We start from the raw sequence: 15,954 nt of genomic DNA, 5'->3' as shown, positions 1-15,954 counted from the left end.
AGAGATATTCAGCCATTGTCATCATTATTATGGTTCATAGGCATTGCAACAAAGGAAGACTATTAATTTCTTTCCTCACTTGGCAGCTGGTATTTTCTGTAACTATATGGAATCTAATCTTCAGGAAGGAAACTTTCAGGACTGATGAATACTGTATCATGCAATCCATGTGTCCTATGTGTATGTCTTTAGCAATAGGCCTTTATCTATAGTCTTTAGGAAACAGCCACAGGCAACAACAATAGCCTATTTTATTTTAGGAGTTACTTGAACTACCCTAAATGATGATATGATTGGGGATTTATTCATAGTAGTCAGAAACTGGGAAACAACCCACTTGTTCCTCAGCCAAAGAGTGGATGAATAAAATGTACATTTATTCAATGGTGTATCAGTCAGCTGTTAAAAACAATGACATCATAATATTTGCTGGCCAACAGATGAAACTAAAAATACCATCCTGAGCTTAGCATAACTGTCATCAGAGAGGATTCATTCAGTAATTTATTGTAGCAGAAGCAGAGACTCACACTGAAACATTAAGAGGAGCTGAGGTAATCCTGTGGAAGAGGGAGAGGAAGTGTTTTAGGGGCCTAATATCAAGGACACCACAAGAAAATTGCCTAGAGAATTAACTAAGGACTCATGAAGCCTCCTCACTGAAACTGAAGCAACAACCAGGGAGCCTGTTTTAGTCTGACCTAGGCCCTCTGCATTTATGATATTATTGTGTAACTTGGTGTAATTATGGGACTTGTAACAGTGCTGTGGTGGTATTTCTGACTTTTCTGCCTGTTTCTTTTTTTTGGATCATTTTGCTCCTGCTGGCTTGCCTTGTTCAGCATTGATATGGGGGTATGTTCCTAGTATTATTGTAACTCTTGCTGTGTTTGATTTCCTTGGGAAGCCTGCTTTTTTTCTGAAGAAATACTGGAGAAGTGGATCTGGGCAATAGGCATGGTGGTAAGGTTGAAAGTAGAGGAGAAGACATAGGGGAAACTTCAGTTGGAATATAACAAATGATATAAGAATAATTATGGATAGATGGTAGATGACAGATGATAGATAGATGATGATAGATGATAGATTAGATAGATAGATAGATAGATAGATAGATAGATAGATAGATAGAGCATCTTCACCAAAGTGTGATGAGAAAACTGAACACCCCCAAAAGAAAAAATGGAATTAGACCCATATTCACCATCCTGCAAAAAAATAGATCCAAATAAATCGAAAACATCATTTTGAAACCCAAACCAGAGAAACTCCTAGAAGAAAATATATTCCATACCCTACAAGGATTTCTCACTGTTTAATTTGACATTGGCTACCAGCTTGTAGTATATTGTTATATTATGTTTAAATATCTCCCTTTAATCTCTAACTTCTCCAAGAATTTTAGCATGAAGAGATGTTGAATTTTTTTTCAAAGACTTTTTCAGCATATAATAACAGAGGACATGGAAATTTAAGATTTTCTCATGTAGTCTGAGAATGCTGCAGGCACTTAGTAAAACCAGGTTCAGACAAAGAAAACCTCTAAAAGTACGTAGTATGTTTATAATATGCTTAGATGCGAAAGAAACAAAAAAAAATGAATATAGCAGTCATAGGAAAATAAATATTTTAAAAATAATAAAGTCTTTAAAAAGAGAGTAAAGTAATATAAAAATAAGTCATATAAAGATTAAAAATATACAGGGTATCTGGATCCTGTTTGATGTTTTGTTGATTTTGAGTATTTTGAATGCTGATGAGTAAATGACAGCTGCTGAGAGAATTAATTGGGTGTTGGAAGGAACTGCTGAATTAAACCAGCTGATATACTTTAGCAATGTCTCTGTTACAAAAGGGAAGTTAAAAAATGTGTTGTACTGGGAAAGATTGTGCTTTTGTTTCCACAGGAAATGAAAAGCTATGTATTCCTTCAAAGTTAATTGATATTTGAATAAACTGGGGGAGACCTCCTGAAAATCTTGGCTAAAAACATAGAAAAGAAACAGAAGAGAAACTACAAGACATATGATGTATAAGCTGACCCTTTGATATGGGAACAGATCTGAGACTAAATGAATCAAGAGAAATCTGAGCTATGGAGTCACCATATCTTATTATTTTATGCTATCCTTTCAACTGGCAATAGAGATTTATATTGTGGCTTGTTTACACAGCTCAATTAAAATTATAAGGTTAACAGATGCATTTTATCTGCTCAAATATAAAACAACAAATCATTTTTAATTGATTTGTACATACTGCATGTTCCTTACTTGTTTTGATGCAGATATATATGTTACCTATGAAAGTTTATAATTTTTCAGAATAAAAAGACGAGACACAAATAAAGACAAGTAACACAGTGATCCAGCTTCTCAGCATGCCTTTGTTGCATTTTCCTCAAAATTCTGCATCCAGAAAATCTTCACAGCTTCTAGATGAGATGGTCCAACCTCACAGAATATTCTAGCCAGAAATTAGGATAAGCCCTGCACTTTTCCATTACATAGTTATTTGACAAAAATTTATACAGTTATCTCTCCCAGGGCTTGATTATTATCTCAATTTTCTCAAAGTCCCCTAAAGATGCCACCACCCCAAGACAACAGAAAGCAGTATAAAGAACATAGCTCCCACATTCTCAAGAGGTGGGTAGTTGGTTTCTGATCATGGTTACAGATGTTTGTCATCATCTAGGAAAGTTGGTTACAATTTGTTATTGTTTGTGGTCAGTAAAATAGCTCAACACAGAAGATTAGACTCAAGAGTATCTTTCTGAAGGTTAAAAGGGAATATAATATAGAAATAATGTGATAGAAGGGTAGATTGTTGAGTCTACCTTTGAGCAACCACTATCCTCAAATACTTTACATTGGTATAGATTTTTGTATATTTATTTAAATTTAAGGTTATTTTTATTATACTGTATAAAAGTTTCTGTTCTTGTTTAAGGTATTGTGCCTATGCACCTCATTAATCAATTGAATGTAAAGTTCCAGTCCTTAAAAGCTATTTAAGATGATAAGAAATATAGTTTGGCAGTTAGTCAACTACAACAATCAAAGTTGTAGCCATGCTACTTATGTTTTCAAGGCTAAACAGAGATATGTTTTAGATACAGAGGTGATCTTCAGACACTTCAGATATCTACAAAATGGTATTTAAAATATTTTAATAATATAAAATTTTTCTTGAGAGTGAGACACATCTGTTCCTGGTAGCACAAATCTACTTCAAAAAAAAAGTAAGCAGCTACACTTCCTGGTCATCCTGCAGGAGTTATACTGCCCAATACCTCCTCTCTCTTCCTATCCCACCAAGCTTGCATCCAGAACCCCTCCCCCGACTGGCTCCCTCCCCTCTTTGGCCACATAACATCTACCAGCTCAGCCTGTTCGGATGCTGGGACCGAATCTGAATCTGGAGGGCAACCAGGAGGGCGGTAGTTCCTTTGTCTCAATAGCCTGCCTGCAGCAAGCAAGGTAGGCTCTTTGTGTACAAGCTACCCAAGCAGCATGGAGATCTGATCTAGGCACCAGGAGAGCCATCACTGGGGAGTGACATCACTGGGAAGGTACATCAGCGGGCAAGGAGACCTGATCCTGTAAAAAAAGATCCATAGGGGAGCATTCGGAGGAAGAGATGGGCAGGGGCCAATGCAAGAATTCACCCAACAATCTGAAAAACACCATGAAACCATCAGAACGCAGCGACCTCACAACAGGAGAACATGAACACCTTAATCAAGAAGAAGTAGAAAAAATTGACATTCTGAAAGTGACAGAGGCCCTTAAACAGCATGTAAAAAATGCCCTTATAGAAATGGATGAGAAATATAACAGAAAGTTTGAAGAATTGAGTAAATCAGTGAATGATACCCTAGGAAAACAAGGAAAAACAATCAAGCAGATAATGGAAACAGTTCATGACTTGAAAACTGAAATGGAGGCAAAGAAGAAAACACAAACAGAGGGCCGACTGGACATGGAAAATCTAGGTAAATGAATAGAGACTACAGAAACAAGCATAACCAGCAGAATAAAAGAGAGAGAAGAAAGAATCTCAGATTCTGAAGATAACATAGAGAAAAAAAATTCACTGATCAAAGAAAACAGCAAGTGCAACAAACTCTCATCACAAAACATTCAGGAAATCTGGGACAAAATAAAAAGACCAAACCTAAGAATAATTGGAGTAGAAGAAGGAGAAGTGCAGCTCTACGCTCCAGAAAATATATTTAATAAAATTATAGAAGAAAATTTTCCTAACCTAAAGAAAAATGTACCTATGAAGGTTCAAGAAGCATACAGAACACCGAATAGGCTGGATCAAAAAAAAATCCCCTCGCCATATAATAACCAAAACACAAAGCATACAGAATAAAGAAAGAATATTAAGAGCCGCAAAGGAAAAGGGCCGAGTTACTTATAAAGGTAAACCTATCAGACTTACACCTGACTTCTCTATGGAAACCATGAAAGCCAGAAGGTCCTGGATAGATGTACTGCAGAATCTAAGAGACCATGGATGCAAGCCCAGACTACTATACCCAGTCAAACTTTTGTTCACTATAAATGGAGAAAACAAAATTTTCCAGCATAAAAACAAATTTAAACAATACGTGGCCACAAATCCAGCCTTACAGAAAGTAATAGAAGGAAAATCACTAACCAAGGAGTCCAACAATGACCACAATAACTCAGACATCTAGAGACCCTTCACCAGCACAACTCAAAGAAGCGAAACACACAAACTCTACTACTAAAAAAGTGACCGGAGTTAACAACCACTGGTCATTAATATCACTTAATGTCAATGGGCTCAACTCAGCTATAAAAAGGCACAGGCTAAGAGACTGGATACAAAAACAGGATCCAACATTCTGCTGTTTACAAGAAACACACCTCAACCACAAAGACAGGCACCTACTCAGAGTAAAGGGCTGGGATAAGGCCTATCAAGCAAATGGACCTAAGAAACAAGCAGGTGTGGCCATACTAATTTCTAACAAAGTTGACTTCAAACTTAAATCAATCAGAAGAGATGGAGAGGGACATTTTATACTCATAACAGGAACAATTCATAAGGATGATGTCTCAATCCTGAATATCTATGCCCCTAATATAAAAGTACCCACTTACGTAAAAGAAACATTACTAAAACTCAAGGCAGCCATCAAACCGCACACACTAATAGTTTGAGACTTCAACACTCCTCTCTCACCAATGGACAGGTCAATCAGACAGAAACCTAACAGAGAAATTAGAGAAATAATGGAGGTAATGAATCAATTGGACCTAACAGACATCTATAGAATATTCCACCCAAATAGGAAAGAATGTACCTTCTTCTCTGCAGCTCATGGAACCTTCTCGAAAATTGAGCACATACTCGGTAACAAAGCAAACTTTCACAGTTACAAATAAAATATTAGTAACCACGTGTGTCTTATCAGATCACCATGGATTAAAGTTAGAATTCAACAACAATGCTAGCCCCAGAAAGCCTACAAACTCATGGAAACTGAACAGTCAACTATTGAACCACACCTGGATTAAGGAAGAAATAAGGAAAGAAATTAAAGTCTTCCTTGAATTCAATGAAAATAAAGAAACAACATCCTCAAACTTATGGGACACTATGAAAGCAGTCCTAAGAGGAAAGTTCATAGCACTAAGTGCCCACTTAAAGAAAACAGAGAAAGCACATATTGGAGACTTCACAGCCCACCTGAAAGCTCTAGAATAAAAAGAAGCAGACTCACTTAGGAGGAACAGAAGACTGGAAATAATCAAACTGAGGGCTGAAATCAACAAAATAGAAACACAGAAAACAATCCAAAGAATCAATGAAACAAAAAGCTGGTTCCTGGAGAAAATCAACAAGATTGATAAACCCCTATCCAAACTAATCAAACGACAGAGAGAGAACACGCAAATTAATAAGATCAGATATGAAAAGCGGGACATAACCACAGAAACAGAGGAAATTCAGAGAGTCATTAGATCTTACTAAAAAAGCCTGTATGCCACAAAACTGGAAAATGTAAAAGAAATGGACACTTTTTTAGATAAATACCATTTACCAAAATTAAAGCAGGACCAGGAGAACAATCTAAACAGACCTGTCAGTCGCGAAGAATTAAAAGCTGTTATCAAAAACCTCCCTACCAAAAAAAGCCCAGGACCATATGGTTTCAATGCGGAATTTTACCAGAACTTCGAAGAAGACCTAATACCTATTCTCCTTAATGTGTTTCACCATATAGAAACAGAAGAGTCATTACCAAAACTTTTATGAAGCTACAGTTACTCTGATACCAAAACCACACAAAGGCTCAACCAGGAAAGAGAATTACAGGCCAATCTCACTCATGAACATTGACGCAAAAATCCTCAACAAAATACTGGCAAACCAAATCCAAGAACACATTAGAAAAATTATCCATTATGATCAAGTAGGCTTCATCCCAGAGATTCAGGGCTGGTTCAACATACGAAAATCTATCAATGTTATCCATCATATAAATAAACTGAATGAAAAAACCATATAATCATTTCATTAGTTGCTGAAAAAGCATTTGATAAAATCCAACATCTCTTTATGATAAAAGTATTGGAGAGATTAGGAATACAAGGGTCATACCTAAATATAATAAAAGCTATATACAGCAAGCCGACAGCTAACATCAAATTAAACAGAGAGAAACTGAAAGCCATCCCGCTAAACTCAGGAGCACTACAAGGCTGTCCACTCTCGCCATACCTCTTCAATATAGTGCTTGAAGTTCTAGCAATAGCAATAAGACAACATAATGGGATCAAGGGGATTCGAATTGGAAAGGAAGAAGTTAAACTTTTGTTATTTGCAGATGATATGATAATGCACATAAGCAACCTCCAAAACTCCACCAAAGAACTTTTAAAGCTGATAAACACCTTTAGTAATGTGGCAGGATACAAGATCTACTCCAAAAGGTCAGTTGCCTTCTTATACACAAAGGATGTGGAAGCAGAGTGGGAAATCAGAGAAGCTTCACCTTTCATAATAGCTACAAACAGCATAAAATATCTTGGGGTAACTCTAACCAAGGAAGTGAAAGATCTATTTGACAAGAAATTTAAGGCATTGAAGAAAGAAATTGAAGAGGATACCAGAAAATGGAAGGACCTCCATTGCTCTTGGATTGGGAGGATCAACATAGTAAAAATGGCAATTCTACCAAAGACAATTTATAGATTCAATGCAATCCCCATCAAGATCCCATCAAAATTCTTCACAGATCATGAGAGGACAATACTCAACTTTATATGGAAAAACAAAAAACCCAGGATAGCCAAAACAATCCTATACAATAAAGGATCTTCTGGAGGCATTACCATCCCTGACTTCAAACTCTATTACAAAGCTACAGTAATGAAAACAGTGTGGTACTGGCATAAAAACAGAGAAGTCAACCAATGGAATCGTATAGAAGACCTGAATTTTAACCCACAAACCTATGATCACCTCATTTTCGATAAAAGAGCTAAAAGTATACAATGGAAGAAAGAAAGCATCTTCAACAAATGGTGTTGGCACAACTGGATGTCAACCTGTAGAAGAATGAAAATAGACCCATATCTCTCACCGTGCACAAAACTCAAGTCCAAATGGATTAAAGACCTCAATATCAGTCCGAACACACTGAACCTGATAGAAGAGAAATTGGGAAGTACCCTACAACAGATGGGCACAGGAGATCGCTTCCTATGTGTAACCCCAGCAGCACAGACATTAAGGGCAACATTGAATAAATGGGACCTGCTAAAACTGAGAAGCTTCGGTAAAGCAAAGGACACTGTCACTAAGACAAAAAAGCAACCTACTGACTAGGAGAAAATCTTCACCAAACCCGCAACAGACAAAAGTCGGATCTCCAAAATATATAGAGCACTCAAGAAACTAGACTTTAAAATGCTAATTAACCAAATTAAAAAAATGGGGCACTGAACTGAACAGAGAATTCTCAACAGAAGAAGTTTAAATGGCCAAAAGACACTTAAGGTCGTGCTCAACCTTCTTAGTGATCAGGGAAATGCAAGTCAAAACAACTTTCAGATATCATCTTACAACTGTCAGAATAGCTAAAATCAAAGACACCAATGATAGCCTTTGCTGGAGAGGCTGTGGAGGAAGGGGTACCCTCATCCATTGCTGGTGGGAATGCAATCTTGTGCAACCACTTTGGAAATCAGTGTGGTGGTTTCTCTGGAAATTCGGGATCAACCTACCCCTGGACCCAGCAATACTACTCTTGGGAATATATCCAAGTGATGCCTGATCATATGACAAAAGCAATTGTTCAACTATGTTCATAGCAGTATTATTTGTAATAGCCCGAATCTGGAAACAACCTAGATGCCCTTCAATGGAAGAATGGATGAAGAAATTGTGGAACATATACACATTAGAGTACTACGCTGCGGGAAAAAAACAATGACTTCTCGAATTTTGCATGCAAATGGATGTAAATAGAAAACTCTATCCTGAGTGAGGTAAGCCAAACCCAAAAAGATGAACATGGGATGTACTCATGTAGTAATAAGGGTGCGGTGCTGCATCCCCAACACCCCGGCCACCTGCACAGCTAGCTTTACCTGAAATAACAACACACGAACTGTATTCATTTAAACACTGCTTGGCCCTTTAGCTTTAGCCCTTACTGGCTAATTCTGATATACTGATCAACCCATCTCTAATAATCTGTGAGCACCAGTCTTACCGGGAAGATTCTAGGTCGGAGCTTCATTGCCTGTGTCTGCCCAGGAGCGGGGCATGGCGTCTCTCTGAGGCGCCTGCTCCCAAGAGGAGAGCTGTGGAGTCTGAGCTCACTTCCTCTTCCTCCCATTGTTCTGTTCTGTTTACTCCTCCCACCTATCTTTTAACCAATGATGGCCAAGCAGTTTCTTTTTATTTAACCAATGACCTTCTTCCATCATTTCCCCTTTTTCTCTTTAAACAAAAAAAAGGCTTTAACTTTAACATAGCAAAATTACATATAACGAAACAGTTATCAAGTAAAAGTTACCATAATCTTTATCATAACTAAGGAAAACTATAACTATAACTAACTATTCTTAACTCCATCAAAGACTCCAGAAAGATACAGTACTACCTAAGCAAACAAGAAAAAAGCAACTTTTAAAACTCTAGAAATGACAGAGACACCTCGCTGCCTGGACAGTCACCCAAAGTTCCTCTGTACCGTTGGGGCATCCATCTTCAGCCTTCAGGCCCATGTTATCCATCAGACATTTCCATAAAGCAGGAAAATTCAAAGTCAGTTCAGTCACTATCTGTTGTGTCCTGCAGAATGTCTCGCAGACTCTTTCATGAATCAGGATCCCCGAAAGATCATCTCACCTTAGGCAAGTTCAGTAGTCCTCTCTCTGTGGGTTCTCTGTGTCCAGTTAATGCAATAGTCCAGGCAAGAGCAGTTTCTTGCCCAAATGGCTCTCAAACTCCATAATGAGCCTCTTCAATACCCATCTTCCTCTTGAAGTAGATTGTTGCTGCCAGGAGCAGAGTGTCTCATTGTCATGAAAAGTCCTAAGTTATTAAAACATTTAAAATGCCATATTCTATAATCTTTCAAAAATGTGAAGAATGCCTATCTAAAATATATTTATGTACATCTAGAAAATCTTAACTAACGTGACTACAAACTTGACTATTATGATTATCTATTAACAATCTATATTTATAATTATACATTACATTTTTAAATGAACTACACAATCACAGTACCTTAATCAAGATCAGAAACACATATACATATAACAAAATTGACCTTAAATTTAAGTCACTAAAGCAAAATCTATATCAATGTAAATTATTCACATCTCTATCATATCCCCCTTTAAATGTAAAAGAACGTTTATAAACCATATTTGGGAACATGGGCACAGTTTTTTCTCTCCAAACTGCTTCCTGCTGAATGGGGGCATTGTTAATTAGGTCTTTCATGGTATAACCTGTGTGCTAGTTTCATCTCAGTTGGCAGTTGAGCGAAGCAATTTTCTGAAGATGTTCACACCAACCCTTCAGGAGGGCGTGGTCCATCATACCAAATCAGAATAGAAGAAATGAACAAGCTCTCATCCTCTGTGAATACAAAATAAGAAACTCCTTTCCAAAGCATCATGTCCTTAGATCCAAATTTCAGAGTCAAGGCATTTTCAAAATATCTATGTTGGATTAGTTCAGCAGCATTTATAAACAAGTACCTTTTAGTAGTTTTTGCTCTTTCCTCAGCATTCAAACAATTCAAAGAGAGCATAATAGCATACAGTATCAAAAGTCTCTGTGTATTTTCCATCATCGTGCGGCTTTATTTTAATCTCTATTTCATTTCTTTTTACTTCTATTTTATATTTTCTGTATATCTTTGACCTGGAATAACTCTGTAGACCAGGCTGTCCTTAAACTTTCAGAGATCCGCCTGTCTCTGCCTCCCAGGCATTGGGATTAAAGGTGTAAGCTACTACACATTGAACTCACAGAGATTTGTTTGCCTCTGCCTTCTAGGCACTGGGATTAAAGGCGTGTGCTACCACAAAAAAAAAAAACTCTCTTCCTTTTTTTGTTTTTTACTTTAAGAACTTCAACTTTTAGTCTGCATATATTTTTAACACACTTTAAACCATTCAGAAATTTTCTCTGTCTTTGAATCTCTCTTTACTGTATATCTCTCTTTTTCTGACCACATGAATCTTTAATTTACCAAGCAATCTCAGTAGGACTAAAGGCATGGCTTTGCCAGCTAGATCCAGTCCATTCCTTAGTTTTCCAGCCTCATGGCAGATATACAGGCTGTAGCCATATTTACTGCCACAACTGTATGGCATTTCAAGGTCCCTGCCAGCAAGTGAGCTTCAGCAGCCTGTGCTTGCAAACCGCACGAACCGCCTGCATAAAAGAGTCAGTGTTTGCCCTGGCAGGATGGCCCAGAAAGCCGGTATTTTAAAATAACACAGGTTTTTGCCTGCTGCTGCTGCTGCTGCTGAAAACTGAAAAGCATGCATTCAACTTTTCGCCAACACCATTTAAGTGTTTCGTTGCAGGACCTCTTAATGAGCTGCAGGGTTTTGCAGCTAAAGCTTTGTCAGGAAGCTTCTCTTAGATGAGAGAAGATTGCTTGCCTCTAGCAAGCAGAGTGCCAAAATGATTTAAAGCCAGAGTTCACGCTGGCAGCACAGCCCCAAGAAGCTGCGCTTTAAAATGACACAGCGTTTTTTCTGCTGCTGTTGCCGAATCAGGAAATCTCTCTACAGCATGCCACCAACAAACAGCAAAAATCTGTGTTAAACTCTCTCTCCCTCATTTTTAAGCCTTCTCAGGTTTTTTAAGTGGGTTTAGTCCATCACGTCGGGCACCATTTGTAATAAGGGTGCGGGACTGCATCCCCAACACCCCGGCCACCTGCACGGCTAGCTTTACCCGAAATAACAACACACAAACTGTATTCATTTAAACACTGCCTGGCCCTTTAGCTTTAGCCCTTACTGGCTAATTCTGATATACCGATCAACCCATCTCTAATAATCTGTGAGCACCAGTCTTACCGGGAAGATTCTAGGTCGGAGCTTCATTGCGTGTGTCTGCCTGGGAGCGGGGCATGGCGTCTCTCTGAGGCGTCTGCTCCCAAGAGGAGAGCCGTGGAGTCTGAGCTCACTTCCTCTTCCTCCCATTGTTCTGTTCTGTTTACTCCTCCCACCTATCTTCTAACCAATGATGGCCAAGCAGTTTCTTTTTATTTAACCAATGACCTTCCTCCATCATACTCACTCATAATTGGTTTCTAGCCATAAATAAGGGTCACGGAGTCTACAATTTGTGAACCTAATGAAGCTAAATAAGAAGGGGAACCGAAGGAAAAACATATAGTTATCCTCTTGGCTATGGGAAGTAGACAAAATTGCCGGGGGAGAAAATTGGGATCTTGGGGTGGGGTGGGATGGGGGTAAGGGGAGATGGGGAGAGAAAAGTTAGAAGGGGAGGATGGGGGAACTTGGGGAAACAGGAGGATTGGGATGAAGGAAGGTTGGATAGGGGAGCAGGGAAGCACATATCTTAGTTAAGGGAGCCACCTTAGGATTGGCAAGAGATTAGAACCTAGAGTGGCTCCCAGGAGCCCAAGGCGATGTCCCCAGTTAGTTCCTTGGGCAGCTGAGGATAGGGAACCTGAAATGACCCTATCCTATAGCAATACTGATGAATATCTTGCATATCACCATAGAACCTTCATCTGGTGATGGATGGAGATAGAGACAGAGACCCACACTAGAGCACTGGACTGAGCTCCCAAGGTCCCAATGAGGATCAGAAGAAGGGAGAATATGAGCAAGGAAGTCAGGACCACGAGGGGTGCACCCACCCACTGAGACAGGAGGGCTGATCTATTGGGAGCTCACCAAGGCCAGCTGGACTGTGACTGAAAAAGCATGGGATAAAACTGGACTCTCTGAGCATGGCGAACAATGAGGGCTGATGAGAAGCCAAGGACAATGGCACAGGGTTTTGATCCTACTTCATGTTCTGACTTTGTGGGAGCCTAGCCAGTTTGGATGTTCACCTTCCTAGACCTGGATGGAGGGGGGAGGACCTTGGACTTTCCACAGAGCAGGGAACCCTGACAGCTCTTTGGACTAGAGAGGGATGGAGAGAGGAGTGGGGGAGGGGGAGAAGGCTGGGAGGAGGGGGGGGGAAATGGGAGGCTGGGAGGAGGCAGAAACTTTTTTTTCCTTTTCTCAATAAAAAAAATAAAATAAAAAGGTAAGCATTGATGAACTTTCATATAGAGTTAGTTTTTATTGTGACAACGTTGGCTGCTGAGCTAAGGAACCATTTTGTCTCAACTGCTGATGGTTACTATCCAAACTGGATAGTATTAACTATGTTGACTCCTATGCCAAGAATTTGATCCTGAGAAACTTCCACACCCTTTCTCTTCCTTGCTGTTCCATATATTTGGATTTTTCTCTGAAATAAATTCCAAACTTCAAGGAAGGTCCATAATTCAATGCTGCTGGTACTAACTGAGGGAAATCATGGGTGTAGCCCCGACATTAGAAGCCCATGTCCTTATTATTTCCTTAACAAATGCAGAGGGCAAGCCATAAGTAACAATGGCTTGCTTAATTTCTTTTAGATCATTCATTCCTCTTGGCATTCATCTACCTTTTTGGCTCCCTCTGAGCCTTTAGAAGTTGATGCTTTGTCAGAGTAAATTACAGGGTATGTTGCTAAAACCCTAGGTAAACCAGTTCTGACAGCCAGTGGTGACATTGTATCCTGTTCTTGTGCCTTCTTACCCTGTTCAACAGCTCCAATAATTTCCTCAATCATTTCAAATCTTTTTATCATTGTCTCTCATAAAGCCTGAATATTCTGACATGCATATGTTTCTAGTGATTTCCCTATGATTTATCAATTTTCTGGTCGCATTCTGCACCTGTGATTCCAAGGTTTTAATATTTCCCTTCAAAGATAACATCTCCTCCTTGAACTGCTCTTGGGTATCATGTAGACTGCCATTCTGTAGGTACATTCTGTATGTTACCTTGTCAAAACTTTGTGATAACTTCTGAATGTCAAATTCAGCAGCAAGAACCCTTTCAGGTAACTTCCTAGTACTCTTAGATATGGAGTCAATTTTTCCTATCATGGTATCCACTTGTTCAGATAATCTTTGAATTTTGATTATATTAATCCTATGGACTAGTGCTATAGTGTTCCTTAATGATATAATATGGAAAAAAACTGAAACCTAATAACCAGTAAATTGAGGTATCCCCATAGTCAAATAGGCCTCATAATGCCCTCCAACATGATATAAAATAACTATGCAAAAGTTCCATTAGAAACAAAATCTGCCATATTACCTGTTAACCAGCAGATGGTTCTGCTTCTGAGTCGCAACTAGAATCAATTCAATGGTGTCACAACAGGTCCTGTGGTAAAATCCACCTTGATACTTGTTAAAAAAAAACTGGGGAAAAATGAGTCACTCGAGAGATTAGATGTAATTAAATCAATTCCATACACAGAACAAGAAAACACAGTGTCCTGGCACAGAGAACAGAAACCCAAAAGCCCCATGCACCTGGGTTGCAGTGACTGACAAACAGTGCTTCTGCTTTCCACCCGGGGAGTTTTCAGTGGCTGGCAAACAGCACTTCTATTCATACTCCAGCTGTTATGTTGCAAACTCCGTTATGACTAGTATTTTATAAAAAAAAAATACCGTTCAGGCAAAAGCAAATCTGTCCAGGCTGTAGAAGGACTAAACCTCCAGCCCAGAGGGCATGAAGCTTAAACCCGAGTGGCACCAAGTGATGGTTGAGAGATCAGACACTTAAAAAAGGAATCCCACACTAGCTCAGAACTAAGAAATGGGCAGGCATTTATGAAGGGATAAAACTTACAAATCAGGATTCTCTGCTTGAACAATGGATGAAGATGAGATCCAAAACAAACCAAACACCAGCAAAACAGGGCCAGGAAGAGAAGAGAAGGACCGGATGTGCTTCCACATCCGAGTAAATAGTCTATGAGGCCACGCCCCAGTAGGCAGGTAGTTACTAGCTGTAAACTTCCTGCAGCACTTAGTCCAACATTGGATAGAGGAGTCCTCAGTGACTATTGGGATAATTAGAAAATTTATGCATAAATGAGAAATAATCTCTCATACTTATCCACATCAAGTATAAAAGTCTAAAGAGTAACATAGGCTAAGTATTAAAAATAGAAATATCCATTTTACTGAGTGAAGAAAAATGAGTTCTGTTTGACATCAGTTTTGGAATCTAATGAAGGTGACATCACAGAGGCAAAAGCAGAGTTGTTGTTGCCAGGGACTAGGAGAGTAGCAGTGGGACATTGAAAGCCGAATGAGTAGTCAGCTATCCTGAGCATCAAGGAATTCAGTAGGTGAAAATGGGTAATATTCATATCTTATAGAGTTTTAAAATTGAAGGATTTTGAGGTTTTTGACAACATAAAAGTAATCAAAATGTTGGGAGGTAAATGTGTTTAATCTGTCAAACTTTGTATAATGCCTATATTTATTGATCATGAAGTGGCATCTAATTTATCTGAATATTTGGTGAATGAGTTTGATGTGTGTATAAGTGTGTGTAAGAGCAGGTACATATAGAGGTTATGAGGACACCTGCCTTAATGTTTTCAAACAAGGTCTCTTCTTACACTTGGCCAGCATTCTCCAGTGATCCTGACATCTCCACTTTCTCACCTCCACAGAGCTAGGGTTACAAGTAGCATGGCCAATGTGCATTTTTCATTGGTTATTATAGATGCAACTTGGGTGTTTGATAACATCTTCTGATGGCACTTTCCTTTGGTATTTTATTTCAAGAAGATTTTTATTTTATTTAAAGATTTCTTATCTTCCTCTTTGGCTGATTATCACTCCAAGTTTTGATGCTGCCTACCCTTTTCATATGCCCTCTGACTGGCACATCTTCTGAAGTACAGCACTGTTGATTTTTCATGGTTACCTTTATAACAAGCAGACCTCTCTGCAGAAGTTCTCACCACAATTCAGAAGGGAGAAAGCAGATAACAGTAAAGACCCACAACAAAGTCAGGTGTTCAAGTATACTTAGGAAGTAGTTAGAAATAGGAACTGTATACCCACAATGAGTGAGGCGGGAAGGAGAATAGTAGGAACTAAACAACAAAGTTAAGAAGTAAGAAAATAATATGTCACAAAAAGAAAAAGGGGAGATAAACAAAGCTAAGGGCAGTAAAGATTGTGGGATTAAGATATCAAAATAATAGTGATGGAAAGCTAAAAAGCAATAAGTAATAAAAATTTAAAAATTCAAAATTGTGACCAACACTTCCTGCTTTATGAGGGCATAAAATATAATTCTTCCCCTCAAGATTCTA

Source organism: Microtus oregoni, unplaced genomic scaffold (assembly GCF_018167655.1).
Source record: "Microtus oregoni isolate MIOR12 unplaced genomic scaffold, Mior012 000023F_ref0000262, whole genome shotgun sequence".
Classification (NCBI taxonomy): Eukaryota; Metazoa; Chordata; class Mammalia; order Rodentia; family Cricetidae; genus Microtus; species Microtus oregoni.
The sequence above is the reverse complement of the archived record's forward strand: the minus strand, read 5'-3'. Positions refer to the sequence as shown.